Source organism: Mustela nivalis (assembly GCF_964662115.1).
Source record: "Mustela nivalis genome assembly, chromosome: X".
NCBI classification, from domain to species: Eukaryota; Metazoa; Chordata; class Mammalia; order Carnivora; family Mustelidae; genus Mustela; species Mustela nivalis.
The window spans coordinates 15,923,614-15,942,474 of NC_139040.1; the positions used below are offsets into that span (position 1 = coordinate 15,923,614).

The 18,861-nt window shown below is 44.8% G+C and overlaps 1 long non-coding RNA gene across 2 annotated transcripts; it reads left to right on the top strand.

The window, feature by feature from the left end:
• The first annotated feature begins 2,594 nt into the window (after window positions 1–2,594).
• On the top strand, window positions 2,595–16,515 carry LOC309856448. Of its 2 annotated transcripts, XR_014307209.1 has the most exons (5): window positions 2,595–2,649; window positions 2,985–3,164; window positions 8,087–8,233; window positions 9,001–9,088; window positions 9,602–16,515. It is a non-coding gene; the product is annotated as an uncharacterized lncRNA (long non-coding RNA). The 2 variants fall into 2 exon arrangements; XR_014307210.1 differs by lacking the exons at window positions 2,595–2,649; window positions 2,985–3,164 and adding an exon at window positions 3,178–4,431.
• The last annotated feature ends 2,346 nt before the right edge of the window (window positions 16,516–18,861 follow it).

An 18,861-nucleotide genomic window follows, 5' to 3' on the forward strand; every position in this document is an offset into this window, starting at 1 on the left:
TCCTCAGGCCGAAGAAACAATTTAAAATAAGTGAAAAGTGATGGATTGGAAAGATATATGGGCCAGTCTCAGAGAATACTGCCTTATGGGGTTTAAAATGCAGAGAGATTGGGGTGCCTGTGGGTTAAGCATCTGCCTTCAGCCAGGTCAGGTCCTGATCCCGGGGTCCTGGGATTGAGCTTGGCACCCCTGGGCTCCCTGCTCAGCAGGGAGTCAGTCTGCGTCTCCCTCTTTCTTTGCCCCACCCTCCCATTTGTGTTCTCTCTCCCTCAAATAAATGAATAAATCTTTTAAAAAATATGTATGATAATAGTAAGAGGTTCAATTCACTAGGAATATGTAACAGCTATTGTTTTATGCACCTCTTAACAAATTAAAAATATATAATGGCAATTGGAGAGATCCTCTAGGAGAAATAGAGGATCTTCTACCCACTGTCATGGTACAAGATATTTAATACAGTTTTCTCAGCAACTGATAGAACAAGCAGAAAAAGAATCAGTAAGGAAATTAAATATTTTTTCATAGCAAATAGGGTCTAATGGAGATGCACAGAACACCACTAACAATGAGTGAAGAATGTATATTCTTTGAAGGTGGGAGGAGGGATTGAAATGAAAATGGAAAAAAGCACGGGGGGGGGCGCTTTTGGGGTGATGGAAATGTTTTCTTTATTGACATGAGTGGAAGGTTCTTCCCATTTTCATTTGAACACTTTCCTATGAGTCATATATCCAAAAATGGGGGGGTGGGCTGTTTAATTTTGTTAAACTGGCAAAGTTTAGTATTTACAGATGCAAGCTTTGTCAGTGAAACTAAAAAGAAAGGGCAGAGATTATTATGAAAGTCAGGATAATGGTGACCTTTGAGAGGGAGGAAGAATATTTTGATTAAAAGGGACCGGGTGTGGGGTTTCAAGGTGGTTGTCCAGTTGTATTTCTTCTAGTGGATGATAGTTCCAAGTTTTCTTTTTTTTCCCCCCCTTTGGGATAAGTCATTGAGTTGTGCATTTCTATGAGGTCCTGATATATATGTATATATCGCAATTATATCAGAGTGTGTGGGGGGGGTGCTCTGGGCTTGGGGGTAGCCTTGTCTTTCTGTACCACAGAGACAGGTACTGCACAGGCTGGTGCTCACAACCCACCCGATCCTCACAAGGTAAGTAAATGGCTTCATCATTTCCTTGGAATTATCCCTTGTCCTTTAAACTGCCTCCGTTCTCTCATAGGCCCCATCAACTCTCATCGGTGCGCATTTCAGCCTGGGGTACTCTCCTGGCCGACTGGCCCATGGTAGCCAACCAAATTTTCCAGAGCCCTTTGCCAACTCCTCTGTCAGAGTTCCACTCCCACTGTGCCTCCTGGCCAAATCAGTCATTGGACGAGAGAGTTTGGGTGGTCCACAAGAGGGAGTATTTCTGGAGATGTCCCAGTGAAAGGTTCTATTTCGGTACCTATATGTGTACCTTTTGAATCCCCATATATACCATGCTCTATACTGAGCTATAGTATATATGGGAAACTGGTGATACATGTAGAAAGGAGATATGAGACATAGACAAATGAAAAATTAGGACTACTTGATTTATTAATTAGCATGGAGTAATTACCACAGATGAAAGTGATAAAGTTGTGGAACAAACAATGGGAGAACTGGATTATGCGCTTAGAATGGTATTAGAAAAATGCAGATTTATATGAGCTGTGTTGGTATGGGAAGGCTCCAGACACCAAGAAAGGGCCTGGCATTAACCCAATGAATATTACAACAGCCCAATGAAATGATACTTATTGGCACATTCATTTAACAGATGAAAAAATCATTGAGAGTCCACACACCTGTACCCCTGAAACAAATAATACATTATATGTTAATTTAAAAAAACATTGAAAGTTATCCAGCTGATAGGAGGAAGTGCCAGTATATGAATCCAAGCAGCAAAGGTCCAGCCCAGCAACGTGACCACTAGCCATAATACCCAGTGGATAAGTAGTGATTGGTAGTGCCTCTCGGACACATAGAAATCCAGGGCATTGGCCTGGGATAAAGTGTAAATGGGACAAGAAAGATTAGTGACACAAAGATGAAGGAGGCATACAAGATCTGAGAGATGAACTGTGTGGTATTGCTCATCACATACCAGGCATTGAAAGGGTCCAGCATGTGACCATCCACAGAACCGTCAGAGGGACAAACCTTAGTGACAGGTGTCAAAAAGGTTGCAGCTCCTGGACCAAATTCACATCAACAGCTCCAGTCTTGCTTCTCTTCTCTCCCCCTGTGGATTAACATCCCAAATCCATCCCTCTGCTGGTTGCTGGACAAAGCCTACAACAACTCTCCTGCCCTCTATATCTTTGTGAAATTCTTACCCCCCAACCCCAACTCTGGAAGAGTTCAACCCCAAGCCTACTCTGAGTTTGTAAATGAGCCACCAGGCTCTAGTGGGAAAGACACCCATCTGGGCCAATGGCAATGTCCTTGGTGCTGGCCCACTATCAGGCAGGCTGTCTGTTTCTGCTGTCTTCCTTTCCTTACCCACAATTTGGAACTAATTTTACTTTATTTGGTTTTGCTGTTTCTCCAGAGTTCTATTTGCGGCCTATGAAGCCATCTCTAACAGTTGGAGCCACTGCGATACTCCAGGTATGTTAGTCAGTGTTATCCAGACACACAGAATGAACAGGAGGTATATATCTACATCTAGATTTAGATAGATAAATATACAGAAATTATATTAGGAGGAATTTGGTTCACACATTTATGGAGGCTGAGAAGTCCCATGATCTATCTGCAAGTTAGAACCCCAGAAAAGCCAGTGGTATAATTCAGTCTGAGTTTGAAGGCCTAAGAACTGGGGGAAGCATGATATGATTCCCCGCCTAAGGGCAGGAGAAAATGAGATGAGATGTTCTACCTCAAGTGGTGAAGCAGGAGAAAAGGGGACAATCCTTCCTTCCTCTGCCTTGTGTTATATTTAGACCTTCAGTGGATTGGATAATGCACACCCCACTTGGAGGAAGGTCATCTACTTTCCTGAGTCACCAGTTCAAATGCAAATCTCTCTCATTCAGAAACACCCTCACAGATCCAGCCAGAAATAACCTAGAATCTGGGCATTTCATGGCCGGTCAAGTTGACCCAGGAAATTAATCATCATGGTGAGTAGGGAAACATCATACACTATCACATAACATTGTTCACAAAATAAAGCCTCACAACTCCTCCCAGACCCTGGAGAATAGGGAAAGGATAGTGCTAGCAAGAGAGCATCCTTCCCGGGAGCAGTGTGCACTGTGAGTGTGAAGTCTGACTAATGTGACCCAGTGGTTATGGGGTCCACCTGCCATGATAGAGTGAAGGGAGTTGAACATTCAAGGTCATCAACCCCAGGGGAGTTGCACCTCCCAGCTTGTACAAGAGCAACTACAAGAATTACTCAGCAGATGGCCTCCTGAAAGGAAGTGGACCTCCAGTGTCACCTTGAATAATTGTGAAACTTAGTGACCTTCACACCAGAGATATGAAGTTTCATCCTACGGCGACAAAAGAAATAGCTTTTCTTGGGATTTGAGGAGGGAACATGAAATCAAAGAAGGAATCGGAGAATTGAGTTATGTATGCCTTGGCCTCAAAGAGATGGCAAGATTTCTACAGAGAGAAAGGGTGCAAAGGATATGAAAATCCTGAAAAGGGTGGTTGGAAGTTGTTTGAATTTATGGCTGGGATGAATCCTGGGAGGCTCCTGCGAGGTATCTTTTTGTCAGTTTTCCCTGGACTTTCCCCAGATTTCTGCAGCCTTAACTGACTTCACCAAATTTCCAGGTGCAAACCTTGGGTCCTTCACAGTGTGCCCAACCCAGTAGTGTCTGATCCCATAGTCTACATGATTCCCCTGCTTCTCTGCTCTGATCTTTCCTCATGTGCATATATAATAGCCAGAAAGAACTGACATTGATCTCTAGGGACGGAAGGGGTAAAGCATGGAAGGCTTCCTGGAGGAGGATGCAACTGAGCTGGACGGGGATGAACTCTGTTAGCAAGATTTCCAAAGTCTGAGATGACTAGAACCAAAGGAAAAGGCATGTGTAAAGGACTAACTGGGGGAGTTGGGCATTGAGGGAAGGACATAGGTGTAGAAAGACAGCAATATGAGCAAAGATTTTAGTAATTTAGCAGGACCTGGAAATATGGCAGTTTCTCCCCATAGACCTGAAGAGAGTGGACAGTCTGCCTGTCAATCATTGTAGCCCCTCCAATGATGACGTTTGAGGGTGGGACCATACATAGAAAGGAGGTTAAAGAAGCCCTACCACGTGACCGGGCAAGTTTCCTTTAAAATTTGGATTGTACCTTGCGGCTTCCGTGGACCGTTCCACTAAGGGATTATGGCAAATGGCGGTTACTTTTTCGACGATCTCAAAAAATGTAAGTTTAATTTACTTTATTTCATACTTGGCTGTTTGTTAAATGTGATTTCGAGAGAATCGGACCCATGGTGTGTCCTAATGGGCTTTGACAGTTGTGTCTCACGGGATTCTGGATCAATGACAAGGAAAGGCCCGTTAGCGGCCTTCCGGGGCGGGCGCGGTGTTGAGCTTTATGTAACAACATGATGAATCTTACCGATCATCTTGTTTGTTTAAAGGTGGGTCCTGAGCCCACCGCCATTCGCGGGCTTCATGTTTTGTTTGGTTTGCAACTTAAAAAAAAAAAAAGAAAGAAAGAAAAAATGGTGCGGTTGGCTGAGCCTGCGTGGGCCCAGGACAGCGCGATGGCCGTTGGCTGCCAGGCCGCTGACTTTGCTTTTTATTGTACAGTGTTGTTGGGTGGGTATTGGGTTGGATATTGTTTAAATCTTGCCCTTGGCCATTTTCGTGAACTGTCTTAGTGACAGAATTTCTGTTGTTTTCGATCTGGAAGAAAAGAAAGTAAGGCCCGGAGAGGCATGTCTGTGATGAGGACAGCTGATGTCTGCCTTTGAGCGCAGTTTTGTCTTTCATTTAATGACATGACTGTTTGCTTAATATCATTGGTTTAAAATTTGAAGTGGTCTTTTTCATATGTTGCTTTAAAAGGGGGTGGAGGAATCCTGATAATTCTAACGTGAAAATGAGTAAACAGCCACTTGAGCGGCTCGCGGATCGTTTCACTGACCAACGGGAATTGTTATCATTGAACGCTGTATTTTTATGTGATGCATTTATGTATTTAATGTCATTGTAGTCAACCAAAAATGGTCCGGAAGCTTTTCGTGTGTTTTCCATTTAAAAAAAGTGTTGTTTACAGTTTTCGAATAAGAAAAATAGCGGTTTGTTTGGCAAGACCTTGTTTCTTTAAGTCCCTGATGGGAATCATGCCTGCTGGGGTCCTGTTTCTTGTTTTATTTTATAATATAACGGCGGTGGGGTTTTTTTTTTAACCTATGATATTGGAACTTTGCAGTATTTGAATTTGTTTAACTTTTATTTTAGCTGTGTTTCACAAATATTCTCCAAATGAAAGTATTCTCAGTGTGCACTTTGGAAATAAATTGTCCCGCCGGACACTTGAAACTTTTACACTGTGTATGTCCGCTAGCCGCTCTCGTTAGCCAAGACTGAGCACTGTTTTGACATTTGATTTTACATATTCATCTTAATGCATTCAATTGAATTTTGATCCTGGCTCTCCTCATGTTTCCTTTAAATGATTGGGTGTAAATTTCGATTTACAGGGGAATGATTTAACATCTAAGTCAATTGAGTGCCTTAAGTTTATAATATAATTGCATGTTTGACATAACTTATTTTGTATATTCTGGTCTTGTTCCCTATTGATAAATTTTCTGAAAAGTAAATGTTTTGAGAGGTGCCTGACTGGCTATAGCCTGTGACTCTTGATTTCCGGGTTGTGAGTTCAGACTCCACATTAGGTATACAGATCAGTTAAAAATAAAATCTTAATGAATAATAATAAAGGTTTTGAGGTACTTTTGAGTTACAATGCAGTAATGATAATCGGTTGGCTAAGTCCTTGATGTTTTATGACAGTGAATGCTTTTAACTGTTCAATGCCGGGCCGTTAACTGAGTTTGGGGCTCGTTTTACAGAAGAATTGTGTCTGGTATCACTTTATTCTATTGAATGTTTGTCCAGGCTATCTTATAAGCTTTGTGTCAAAATTTTTCACGTTATCTTAAATTTACAAATGAGGAAAAGATGGTTCTAATTAACATGCGTCTTGCTTTACGACAGTTACTGGCCTCCGGCATACCGGAAGCCCAACGTTTTTTTTATTTTACTATTAAAACGTTTCTGTGTGTAAAAAACTGAGTTCTGTGTCTTTTGTTTCATAGTTATACTTAAAATAAAGGAAGTTTTGTTTTTAATGTTAAAAAATAACAGATATTGACCATCTAACTGAGCGGTTGCTATTTTACGACAGTGACTTTCCGGAAGTGCCTCTCACTGGCCATTTCTGGAAGCTGTTTACGTCCTTCTGGGGTTTTATTTCTTGAAATAATTACGTGTTTATTATTAAATTTATTTAGTTCAGTTGTGTTCTTAGTCTTTAGGGCATTTCCTTTGAAAATCGTGGAGCGTTTTCAATTTACTTAAAGGAAATTCACCCCAGAATGGATGCTTTCTGTTTTCTTAAATTGAATGACCCTTGCTGGTCATCCTGCATACTTTTGAATACTATTTTAGAACTATAATTGTGCTTGTGACATATTGTTATTTCTTTAAATGTTGGTCTATGTGCTCCTTCCCAGGTGTTCTCCCATAGAAAAAAATTACTTGTGTAGTTTCTATTTACAAACAAAGACAATATACCAGTTTCTGTCCTGACCAGTCTGCCCCAGGACAACTGCAGTCCTCCTTATTTGAGGTCCTGGGCTAGACTGGACTTGCTAATCTCCTTCCATCCTATCCCACCCCAATAGCAGAGGATATTGTCCCTGCCTCTTTAGCCACAAGAGCTCACTGTGCCTTAATGCCTCAATTGCTAGCATATTGCCTTAAGAAATAGTCAATGGTTGCCTATTTATACTCATTTCTCCATGCGTGACATTTAATGTGTATTCAAGGGGAGAATTAAAGGTGTTAAGTAAAGCAGTTACTTCCTTTTGATAATGGTGATAGTTGAGTTTGCCTTATTAGCCTTTTTGCTAATAAGTCAGTTCTTGGTATTGACTTGAATTATATATATTAACTCATGTAGAAATAATGACTTGTATTGGTGGAACACTGAAGATCTCTAAATGTACCTTGATTACATTTAGACATGTTAAAGATTCATTGCTGGTATTTGGGTTTTACTTTATCTGTCTTTGGTACTGAAAGGAAAACAGATTTCAGGAACTGGACACTTAACTAGTCTCACCATTCCTGAGTTTTGAGACAGAGTCCTAGATCTTGAACAATATCTAAGTGTAAAATGAACAATATTTAAGTGTGCTTTTATTATCCTAGGGGCATACTTGCAAATGAGGAGCAGATTCCCCAAACTGTCTGTTTCTGGATGTCCCAATTTTTTCAAGTGTTTCCTCCTCAGAGACCTATGTTCAATGTCAGTTGGTCGTGACATTATGTAATGTATGAAATTCTTCATACAATTGTTCTGAATTAAACAGCTTATTTTTAGTTTTAGCAGTTTTTGATCTTACTATATTACCAATTACTAAGACTAATATAACAACACAGTTGTATAACTTGCATTTTATGGTCTATTAAGTAGGACACAAAACCCATCTGAATGATTTGTTACCCATAATCTCGCATGGTATATAAGTGTCAGTAAATTGGTAACAAAGTGAGAACACCACAACCCATTCCAAAGGTACCCACAATTTTTTATGAGTCAGTTGCCTTGTTAAGAGAAAAAAAATGGAGTTCTGAGACACCCCCCCAAGCAAATAACTGGTGATACCTCTCAACATAGTATTTAATAATTCCCCTATGATGTTTGATTAAAGTGGGATGAACCATGGTTCATTTTGAGGGGACAGTCAGGCCTCTAAAGCAGCAATCTTATCTTGTGGTTTGACTCATGCAGTTCCTGTCTTACATTATCTTTCACTCTTTTGGCCTACCTCAAACAGGCTGCATGATTGGGTACTGTGGCCCCACCAACCACTTTCAGAAATTCCCCTGGATAAGGGAAAGAGGAAGTTTGTCCCATCCACTCATCTTATGAGTTTCCAAGTTACCTAATTTTCCTGCAGTGGTGCTAAGCTGACCTGCCACAGGTAAGTCTTTTGTAGATTTGTACAATCACTAACTCCTTCAGGATCTGTGATGGAGAAATCCAGTTCTGGTCAGCCTACAGGCCTGTAATGAGAGGAGAGGACCTAGACCCAGTTGTCAAGACCAGCCATAAGGTAAGTGCAACCTTATGCTGTGTGAGGCTACAGGTGTTGGCTGGAGAATAGCACCTGTCTCCTCTGTCAGTTGTCTCATTATTTAAGATGGTTTTATTGTCTGATTATTTAAGATGGTATTGTTGTCTCATTATTTAAGATGGTGTTGTTGTCTCATTATATAAGATGGTGTTGTCTCATTATTTAAGATGGTGTTGTTGTCTCATTATTTTAGATGGTGTTATTGTCTCGTTATTTAAGATGGTGTTGAAATCCCTTCCCTGTCTCTAATTTGGAACTTCCAGCAATGGCAGGGTCACTGCCTGGGTACTACTGATTAACTCTGTGGTAGAGACTCTGTGTCTCTGATTTATTTAACTGGTCAGTGGAATCTTTTCCAGTCCTTACTTGGGTTTCTCTGTTTACTGTTGAATGCCACTCTTACAGACACGTTGGCTTTATTAGAATGTCAGATTTCAAACAAACCTGATCTCGATGTTATCACATCGCAGTTTTGATCTGTCTTTTTATCCTTTTGGAAGACTTGTAATACCATGTAGATGCAGGAGGGATTGGATGGGCTTGTCCAAAACATGCTTTGGGAACCTAGAGATTGTGGGAGCACTGCTCAGGTGTTTTGTTTTGTTTTGTTCCAGGTACAAGTGTAACTTTTTATCATGGATCTGAATGCAGTTAAATCCAGCTCCATTTAGGAAAGGGGAAAAGATGAGATCTGTACCCCAGGTGGGTGCTAGAGATTGCCAGTCTGCAAATGTACCCCCACTATGGGTGGGTGGGCATTTATTTGGCAGCTCCTGGAAGCACAGGGTAACAACTCAACCAATATGTAGCCATACTCCCTTAAATATTTCCTCTTAAATATTTGTTAGCTGGTTTTTTGGCCTTGCAGATGTTCCTCATTTGCTTTGCAGATGTTGCTGAGACCACTCATTGTGTTTTACTCACAATAAATTTCTATTATCTGAGTCTGAAAGACCCTTGGCTCTTTCTTACTCTCTTCTTTGAGCCTCAGATTCTACATTTGCATGGTGGAAATCACACCTTGCTATCAAGTGTGATAATCTTTAGAAAGTGCTCAGCACACAGTAGGTGCTGAAATAATTGGGCCATGGTTTCCAGAAGCCATATATTGTCCAGAACATTATGGCTTGGCTTAGCTCCTCTTCCTACCTGTCCAGACCCCACTCCCTTAGATTTTTGCCATAATTTCAGCTAAGTGTTTGTTTCCTTCCACAGGGCCAGCAGATATCCTCAGAGAGTATTGGGCGTCTCTTTGGAAATCAACCTCTTTAATTCTGCTATGATGCCAGGAGGTTGCCCAGCAACGCACACTTTGCCTTGCTCTGAGCTGCAGTCTTTTGTGGCTCACTTGGACAGCTTACACTGAAGCTGACATGTGTCAGCATCAAGTTGGGGCCACAGGGGGTTTGTTAACTGGCAGTGCCAAAAAGTTATCCTCTCTTTGTTTCCCTGTGTAAAGTTACTTCTTTTCTGGGCACTGGTTAATTTGTTGAAAATCAGGTGAAAGCTTTTGACAGTGGGTCAGGAGAGCATTGAGTGTAAATATGAATTACTCGAGGGTGCATTCAAAGACACTTCTGACCTTCAGTTTTATAGACCCCCCTGCCCTCGGTTGCTTTATTAGCACTGGTTTAATCCAGAAGGTGGCATCACAGAATCTGATGGGAACTCACCAAAGATTTAAAAAAAAAAAAAAGCCATTTCTTCGTGATCAGACACTAAAGTATGTAGCCCTTTTACAACATAGTGACATTTTGAAGACTTCTCTATCCCTATAATTGGTTAAATTACTTTAAAGCTGTGGAAGGTAAAAACCTGAGGTCTGAGGTACTTTGCAAAACCTGTACCCAAACCCATGTTCCTTCCCCAGGTGGTGTGACAGTGACCAAGACTGGCTTATCTGCTTGTCAAAAGCAGCTGTTCGATTGAACAACTGTGATGCCTCCTTCCCCTTCCACACACCCTTGTGCCCAATGCCTGTCAAAATCATTTTGGGTCATTTCATTGAAGGGAAGGGCTGGGGAAGGTCTAAATGAATGGTTTATGGGTAAATCTGCTGTGTACTGGTACTTAAAAATACGTCACTTAAAAATAATTCCAAAAGGGTGACTCTCTAACTGGTGGCATTCTCAAAGTCAGGACTCTCAGGGGTAAGAGAAGGTGACCCTCCTCAGAATTTAAGGTGGGACCTGGCTTGATGGTTCTTCCCCAGGAGGCTGTTCCTGGGCCAGCCATATCGACTGCCTCATGAGGCCTGTACTCAGTGAATGTCCCCCCTGTAGTGGGAATGTCCATGTGCTTTTAGTTCATGGTGTGAAGTATTCCATGTCAAACCTGTGTTTGCCTTAAGTGCTTCTTTATTCTGCTGATTTACGTGGGCGATGGAAAGAGGATGGATATTGAATGCTTTAAGGCAAGGCCTTTGAAATGGAGTGTCTTCCTTGTTGCATGTAAACTCTTGGATGGCCAATAATATTTCATTGTAGATATATACCACATTTTTTTTATCCATCGATCTTGTTGATGAATGCTTGGGTTGCTTCCATGTCTTAGCTGGTGTGGATGCTGCTGAACACTGGGGTTTGGATAAGCCTTTGGGATAGCGGCTTCTTTTCCTTTATATAAATATGCAGACATGGGATGGCTGGATTGGATAGTAGTTCTATTTCTAATTGTTGAGCAGCTGCAATGCTGTTTTCCAGAGTGGCCCTTCCAGTTGATGTGGGTGAACACATCTTGAACTAAATGGATTTCAGGGTTGGTTCTCCAGCCCCTTCTGATTGTCTGTTCTTTTAAGGAGAGGAACTTGAGAGGTTCGAGGCTTCACGGGGGCTCAAAGGGTATTTATGATCAGGAGAGATGGAATGACTGATTAATAGGGTCCTTCCTTCAGGAGATGGAGAGAGGGCTGGGCAGAGTGGCCTTCCCTTTGTAGACCTGCCCTCAGAGTATGGGGAGAAAGCAGGCAGGAGGAGCTCTGGGTCCCTGTATTGGACTTTTGTGTGTCCAAGGGTATCTTCCGCCTACTTCCCTGTCATTGGCTCTACTTAGGATCAGCATAGCTGGAGGACAAAAGGCCGATGATGCACATTATTGAATGTGACATGAGCACATAGGACCCTCTGACAAAGGTGAAATCCTTATGATGGGGTCTGTTCTTTATTTTCCCAGCTTCCCTGAGAATTTGGGACTTTGCTCCTGGGGATGGTTTTGTTGTTCCTGCCTCTCTGTACGCTGCCTTAGCCTGTGAAATGTGGCCCAAAGAATGGCGGCCCTTCTCCCCCCTCCCACCCCGTACCGTTTTCTAGTCCGAGGGAGCCTTCCTAGAGGTGATAATTGTTGTTTCTGGCAACTAATCTGACGTGGCTGGGTTGACCGCTCAGTCTTTCATGTTGATAGTGACCTGTGTTCTCCCGGAGAGCTTGATGAAGGTGAACTGCTGCTGTTGGCATGTTCTTTAATGCACTGGCCAGACAATTCTTCCCTTGACATTCCCATGGCTCAAGTGACTTGTTAAATTCCTACAGAAAATGCATACTGGCTGGCAATGGCAGCGTGTGGGGCATGGGACAGATTGGGTCCCAGGGAAGAAATTGGCTGTGGCTGATGGTCAGACTTCTGTGCTCTGACACAAAGATATTGAATGGAGTAATGTCCACCGTGCAGAGCAGTGGCATATGTGGGATCTTTGGAATCCCAATTTTGTGTTTGGGACTGCGGTTGGAATTCCAAGCATTTCCCTATTAACTTCCTTCACTCTTCTGCTGAGTATACTCTGCACGTTGGTGGGAGGAGAAGCAGCGCGTGGACGCTGTCAATGAACTGTACGTGAGTCAGGGGACATTTTGATCCTCATGGGCTTGTGCACGTGAACTTGGATGTCTGGGAACCTCCTGGGTCAGGTCTCCAGTTAGAGGATTAAGCCCTCCTGTTTCTTTTGCCCAGAAGGGCGTATACCCACAGGCTGCTGGCATCCCTTCCCTTATTTATCTGCTACAAGTAGCCGCTTGGTCATCCGACCCCTCTGCCATTTTGGGGTTCTCCTGGGAGGCGATGACTTTGCCTCCAGGGGATCTTGCCTGTTATAGACACCACAGTGTTGTACTGAAGCTACCAGAGGGGTGAGAGGATAAAGGGGAGTTGCAGTTTGAGGAGGGGAGGGGTGTTACGGTTTCCCCATTTCAAGTTCTTGCTTTCTCTTGATAGAGAAATCTCGGGCTCAGCAGGGGTGTGAGTACACTCTGAGAGTATGAGGAAACTTGACAGCACGAGGACAAGGGACTCGGGGTGAAAGTGGTGGGCCTTGTGGGCTCAGGGGTGGGTTTCCTGCCTTTTTCCATTTCCCCACACGACCTCTGGGGCGGCATAACTGGGGCACAGAAGACATTGGACGTTGCTGGAGATGGTCTGAGAAACTACGACTGTCTCGTTGAATGGAGACATTCGTTAGGATGAGAGGGGGGTCATTTTCCAATTTACCAAGAATGGATTTATAGGCGCATGGCCATTATGCTGTCTCATTTTAATTCTGTTACCGTAGGCCTATGGACAAAGGCCTCGGGAGGGAGTTAGCCCCTCACTCTGCTGTCTCTTTGCAGGTCTCAATGACCTGAGGCCCTTCGGAGGAGGAACTACTGTTGCTCATGCTGGTTTTGTTACCAGGAGAGTCTTTGTAGGCCCTCGGACATGGTCTTTGGTGGTCAGTCCCCTCTGCACTTCTCGGGAGGGTGTAGCTGAGCCTTCTGTTTCGGCAGCTTAAGTCGTCCCCCTTCCCCTCGTTCTCGGGCCCTGCAGGGTCCCCGGGGACCCATTCCTGGACTGCACAATTGTCCAGAGGCTTGTCTAGCTTTTGAAAAAGATTTGCCTCCTGTGCAGGGAGACTGGGACCCACATTCAGAAGTTTTCTGAAGTCAGTGTTCTCAGAAAAGGGAAGGGGAGGTCCTTCGCCTCCTTTAAACAGGGGTCACTTAACTTTTAGTTCTTATTTTATTTGCCCTTATGACACGCTAGCAGGAGATACCAGGTCCCCTTGGGATCTGCACCCTCCCCTGACTGGTGAGTCCCCAGCGCTGGCCACAGTTATCGAGGCCTGCACTGAGAACTCCCTCGAAAGCTCTTGGTGCCAACAGCACCCAAGGGACAGTTCCTCAGTCCGAACAGGGCTTCTCCTTCTGCCTGCTGCGGCTTTTACCCCTGCCTGTGTTCTCATGAGGAGCTCTCGCTGGGCCACAGAGCCCACTGCAGTGAGGTTTGAAACTACAAACCTTGTTTAGGGACGGTTCAAGTTGATATGCTGATGTCAGCCATCCACTGACAAGTTGAACTGTGCTATTCCTCCCTTTCCTGAGGGCCCTGGAGTGGCAGAGGGGCGATCTGTCTCCTTTGTGAGACGCAGGACTGGACAGAATACTTGGAGGGGAGACTTCGGACGCTGCTTTATGGAGCCTTAGTGTGGAGGCCTCTCAGAATGGGTGGGAATCAGCCATTGGCCATGGCTGATGGTCAGACTTCTGTGCTCTGACACAAAGATATTGAATGGAGTAATGTCCACCGTGCAGAGCAGTGGCATATGTGGGATCTTTGGAATCCCAATTTTGTGTTTGGGACTGCGGTTGGAATTCCAAGCATTTCCCTATTAACTTCCTTCACTCTTCTGCTGAGTATACTCTGCACGTTGGTGGGAGGAGAAGCAGCGCGTGGACGCTGTCAATGAACTGTACGTGAGTCAGGGGACATTTTGATCCTCGTGGGCTTGTGCACGTGGCTGTAACCCTGGGTGGCTCAGTGGGTTAAAGCCTCTGCCTTGGGCTCAGGTCCTGGTCCCCGGGTCCTGGGATTGAGCCCCGCATCGGGCTCTCGGCTCAGCGGGGAGCCCGCTTCCTCCTCCTCCTTCCTCTCTATCTGCCTGCCTCTCTGCCTGCTTGTAGTCTCTATCAAATAAATAAATAAATCTTAAAAAAAAAAAAAGAAGAATGGGTGGGAAGAACGTGCAAAACGTTGCTCTCTCAGACCGCTGATGAAATACTTCTAGGCCCCTCGGGTTTGAGTTGACCCCCTCTGCCCCCCCTGCTGCCTCCAGGAGTGCAGCCTGTGGATTAGACTGCTGCCCAGCGGGCCGCCCCTCAGCTTAGATTAGGTTTTCATCCTGAGCCCCTCTTGTCTCCTCTGCTCATGCAGACCTACCGTATTGCTTCTCAGCTTAGAGAAGGACGGGCCGCCCCTCACATGAGATTGGGTTGGCTTCCTGAGCCCCCCTTGTCTCTACGGTAGGTCTGCAGACCTACCGTATTGCTTCTCAGCTTCAGAAAAGGGTAGCCGTGGGCTGTGTTCGGGGACTCCCGAGGAGAATTCACTGATTGCCTCAGCCTCCCTGGTTAGTCAGACACAGTAGCCTTACAGAATGCTGAAAGGCCTGTTGGAGAAGCCAGGCTTCTGTCTGCTCAAGGACTGTAGGTTGTGGCCTTGGGGGGCTGACTCATAGGATGTGGAATATGGTTACAGGCGGGAGCCAGACACCAGGCTTCTCCTCCAGAGCTCAGAGGAGACACAGACTGCGCCATTTGCTAAGAGGGTAGATCTTCTACCTTCTGTCATCTTATTCCAAAAAATAATGCTAATTACTGGGGGTAGAATGAAACTTTGGAGGGGATGGCTGTGTTTATGGCATGGGTTATGGTAATGGCTCATGTATGTATACCGATCTCTGAACTCATTAACTTGTATACATTAAATATGTACAGTTTGTTGTATGTCAGTCATATACCTTCATACCTCAATAAAGTGGTTTAAAAAAAAAAAAAGCAAAGAAAGGGGTGCCTTGGTGGCTCAGCTGGTTATGCATACAACTCTTGACTTCAGCTCAGGTCTTGATCTCAGGGTTGTGAGTTTAAGCCCTGTGTTGGGCTCCCTGAGCCTACTTAAAATAAAATAAAATAAAATATGTTAAAAAAAAAACCTCCCATGTGTACAGATGAGTGCTCCCCTCAAATGTTTTTAGATTTGCAAACTGAAGGGGAAGGAAGTTTCTGTCCAGGGAAATGGGAGATTACTGCTTCTTTATTATTGCTTTGTCTGTATTGTTCCATTTACATGTGGCATTTGCCCTGGCGATGTATAAAGGTAACCTTTAGTCTGTAGGATTTTCCACTTCATTGAGTCACAGCAGTTCTACAGAAGCCGTGAACTTCACCTGGAGGACTTGGACTCAAGGAGCAGCCGTGGGCCATCAGCTGTTTGTCATCGAACCAGAAACTGACTTTGGGTTAATGTGACTTTGGGATTGGCCTGGATTTGGGGTTGTCTTCATGGTTTACAGTTGTGCTTTTGTGCTCCTGCAAGAAATCTGTGAAAATATTTTGTATATGAGAACATGTCAAAATGTGTCTATGTACTGTATTTGTGTTGTGCAGAATGGAGGGCAGTAGTCTCAGGCTGCTGGGTCTCCTCTGTAGGCACTTTTCTCTGAGGCTGTGTCCCACGCCCTTCTGTCTACTATGTGACTGAGTTCCCTAACCATAGCTACTTGGTTTCATACTTTTCACCTTATCAGAGTTGAGCCAATGATACTTTTGTTATATTTAGAGTTTGGGACTAGGCCCCAATAATGAGTGATAGCTCATCCTTGGGGGTGCCTGGCCAGCTGGGTCGGTAGAGCATGTGACTCTTGATCTGACTCAGGGTCATTAAGTTCAAGCCCCACATTGGGTATAGAGATTACTTAAAATCTTTTTAAAAAATGAGTGATATCTTGAAAGGGTACCTTCATATTCTTTTACTGCAGAGAATATAATTAGAAGGTGTATTGTTGTGTTTCCCTGAGCTATCCTCATTTCTGTATTTAAAATGTGTTTGTTGGGGCACCTGGGTGGCTCAGTGGTTAAGCCTCTGCCTTTGGCTCAGGTCATGATCTCACAGTCCTGGGATCAAGCCCCACATCGGGCTCTCTGCTCAGAAGGGAGCCTGCTTCCCACCCCCCACCCCCCACTGCCTGCCTCTCTGCCTGCTTGTGATCTCTGTCTGTCAAATAAATAAATAAATCTTAAAAAAAATAAAATGTTTTTGTTGCTTAATGTTCTTGCATTTTGTAAAATGCTTGTGTTCTTCCAATAAAATGTATTTGCTTCAGAAAATATCACTTGTCGATTTTTATTATTCACTGTGAACACCAGCATCATCTAAGCTGTGACCCTGCCATGAGAGCCATCCCTGAACCAGGGCGGAGCTCAGAAAGATAGACTTTGACACATTAACAACAGGGTCTCGGTAGGAGGGGAATGGGGTCTCCAGGCCAGGTTGGAGGGTCCCTCTCTTTGTTAAGCTCTACCCTTTGGTTACAGAAGTATGGCCCTTAAATTATTGGGCAATATAATACCTCCCTATGAAAAGTGGTCCTTTTAGCACTTCCTGAAGGCCACAAGCACCTATTTGGGGATTGTGGAAGTGGTGGGAGAATTTCCTGATATTCCCAAGGATAAGGCAGAGGTAGCATGACTGGTAGGATTGTACAGGGGATAAGTCCAGAAATCAGTAGGAGCAGCAAGCCCATAGTTGATTCCTGGTAAGGCCAGCATTAGAATCTTGGTCCTGTGCACCTGAGGTTTCTAGGTCTTAAAAAGTCTTTGTAATAGCAGAATTAAATTAGTTAGATGGGTAGAAGAGTTTGGGGGCAGTTTGTTTTTTAAACATATCAACACAGGGTTCAGTTCTTGCACACAATTTCCAGGTAGCTAAAATTGCATGTCTTCCCCACATCATGGGGGTTGTTTAAACATCTCAACAGGGGTGCTTGGCTGGGTCAGTCCCTAGAGCCTGGGACTCTTGATCTCAGGGTTGAGTTAGAGCCCCACATTGAGTGTAGAGGTTATTTAAAATCTTTTGGGGCGCCTGGGTGGCTCAGTGGGTTAAGCCTCTGCCTTCTGCTCAGGTCATGATCCCAGGGGTGGTGAGACTTGAGCCCCGCAACATTGGGCTCTCTGCTAGGAGGGGAGCCTGCTTCCCCCGCCCCTCCCCCGCCTGCCTCTCTGCCCACTTGTGATCTCTGCCAAATAAATAAATCTTTTTTTTTAAAAAAATCCCAACACATAGCCTATCCGTATGGTCGAAAAATCTCCCAAGGCAAAGGAGAGCAAGCCTGTGGCAGTCTGTTCTGTCTTTAAATATACAGGGTGGTGGGGCACAGGGCTCTCCCTGGGATTCATAAAGACTTCGGATGCAGGTGTCAGCCCTGCTGTTCTTGCTATCCCGTCTAGAGGGGCCCCAGCTGCAATGTCTCCTTCCCGGGGCCTGAGAGTTTCAGCAGCACCCAGAGTTCAAATCGCTTCTCTTTTTCTCCAGTTGCCGCCGCACTTTGTATCCCTTTTATTATCATTTGTGAGGCACATTCCCCACTGGGCCTATTTTAGGTCGGTGGGTATGATTTCACCTGAGACATTTGCTTTTAGTCCTTACCAAACACCATGAAGTCCCGTTAGTACCCATTTTTACATTCCCAGGCCCCTGCAGGCGTGCATTCCTTGGGGGCGGGACCAGGGAAGGGGAAGGCGGGGTCATGGGCGGCACCCGACGGCGGCGCAGGCTCCGCCCACAAAGCCGCTAGGGCGCAGGCGCATCACTGGGGAAGGCGCGCGAGGCTACGAGGTCGGGAGGAGCGGAGGGCCTAACGTTAGAGAGGAGGCGGGGTGGGATTCCAGGAGCGAGGCCGAGGGTTCCCAGGCGGACGGCGGGCGAGGGGCGGGGCCAGGGGAGGAGCCCAGGGCGCTGCGTTGTCCGCGGTGGGGGCGGAGCCTGCTGCACTTTGAGAGGGGAAGGTCCCTAAGTTTTCGAGCTGAGGGGTCCGCCTGGTGCACACCTTCCCCGCCGGTCTCTCACCCTTTGCAGTTCCTTAGCGGACCCTCGGCCTCTGGACGCCCCTTGCGCGAGGTTCTGTGGACGCGTTTTCATGCTTATTCATACATCTCGGAGCCAGAGGTTGCTGGCACGGAGGCTGCAGATGTTGTCTGCAACATTAATGGGAAAACCACAAATATTAGCCACCATAATCTGGGGCAGCATATTCCGAGTGATGCACCATGATGAGGGAATATAAAGAGGATTAGATGGTAAGAAATCGCTTAACTTGCAAATCATATGGTCATCTCCGCAGATGCTGAAAAGATGAAAACGGAGGGATTAGATGGTTTTATGAGAGGCATTTGCTTAAGTCTATTACCAACACCACAATGTTGAATTACCGCTCTGATGATGACATCACCTTCACAAACATCATAATCACATGTATGCCCATAACGCATCATTTGGTTAGGGCTATGACACTCCAGTGTCTTTTGTAAATCGTGTGTTTTTAGGAAACGGGGCTGCAGGTCACCTGCCTCCCCGACGCCGGCAACAGCTTGGCCCAAACTTCATGTGGCTCCTGGTGTTCCAGTTTAAAATATGTAATTGAATAATGGGTTTGGAGTTGCAATTTTAAGTAGAAC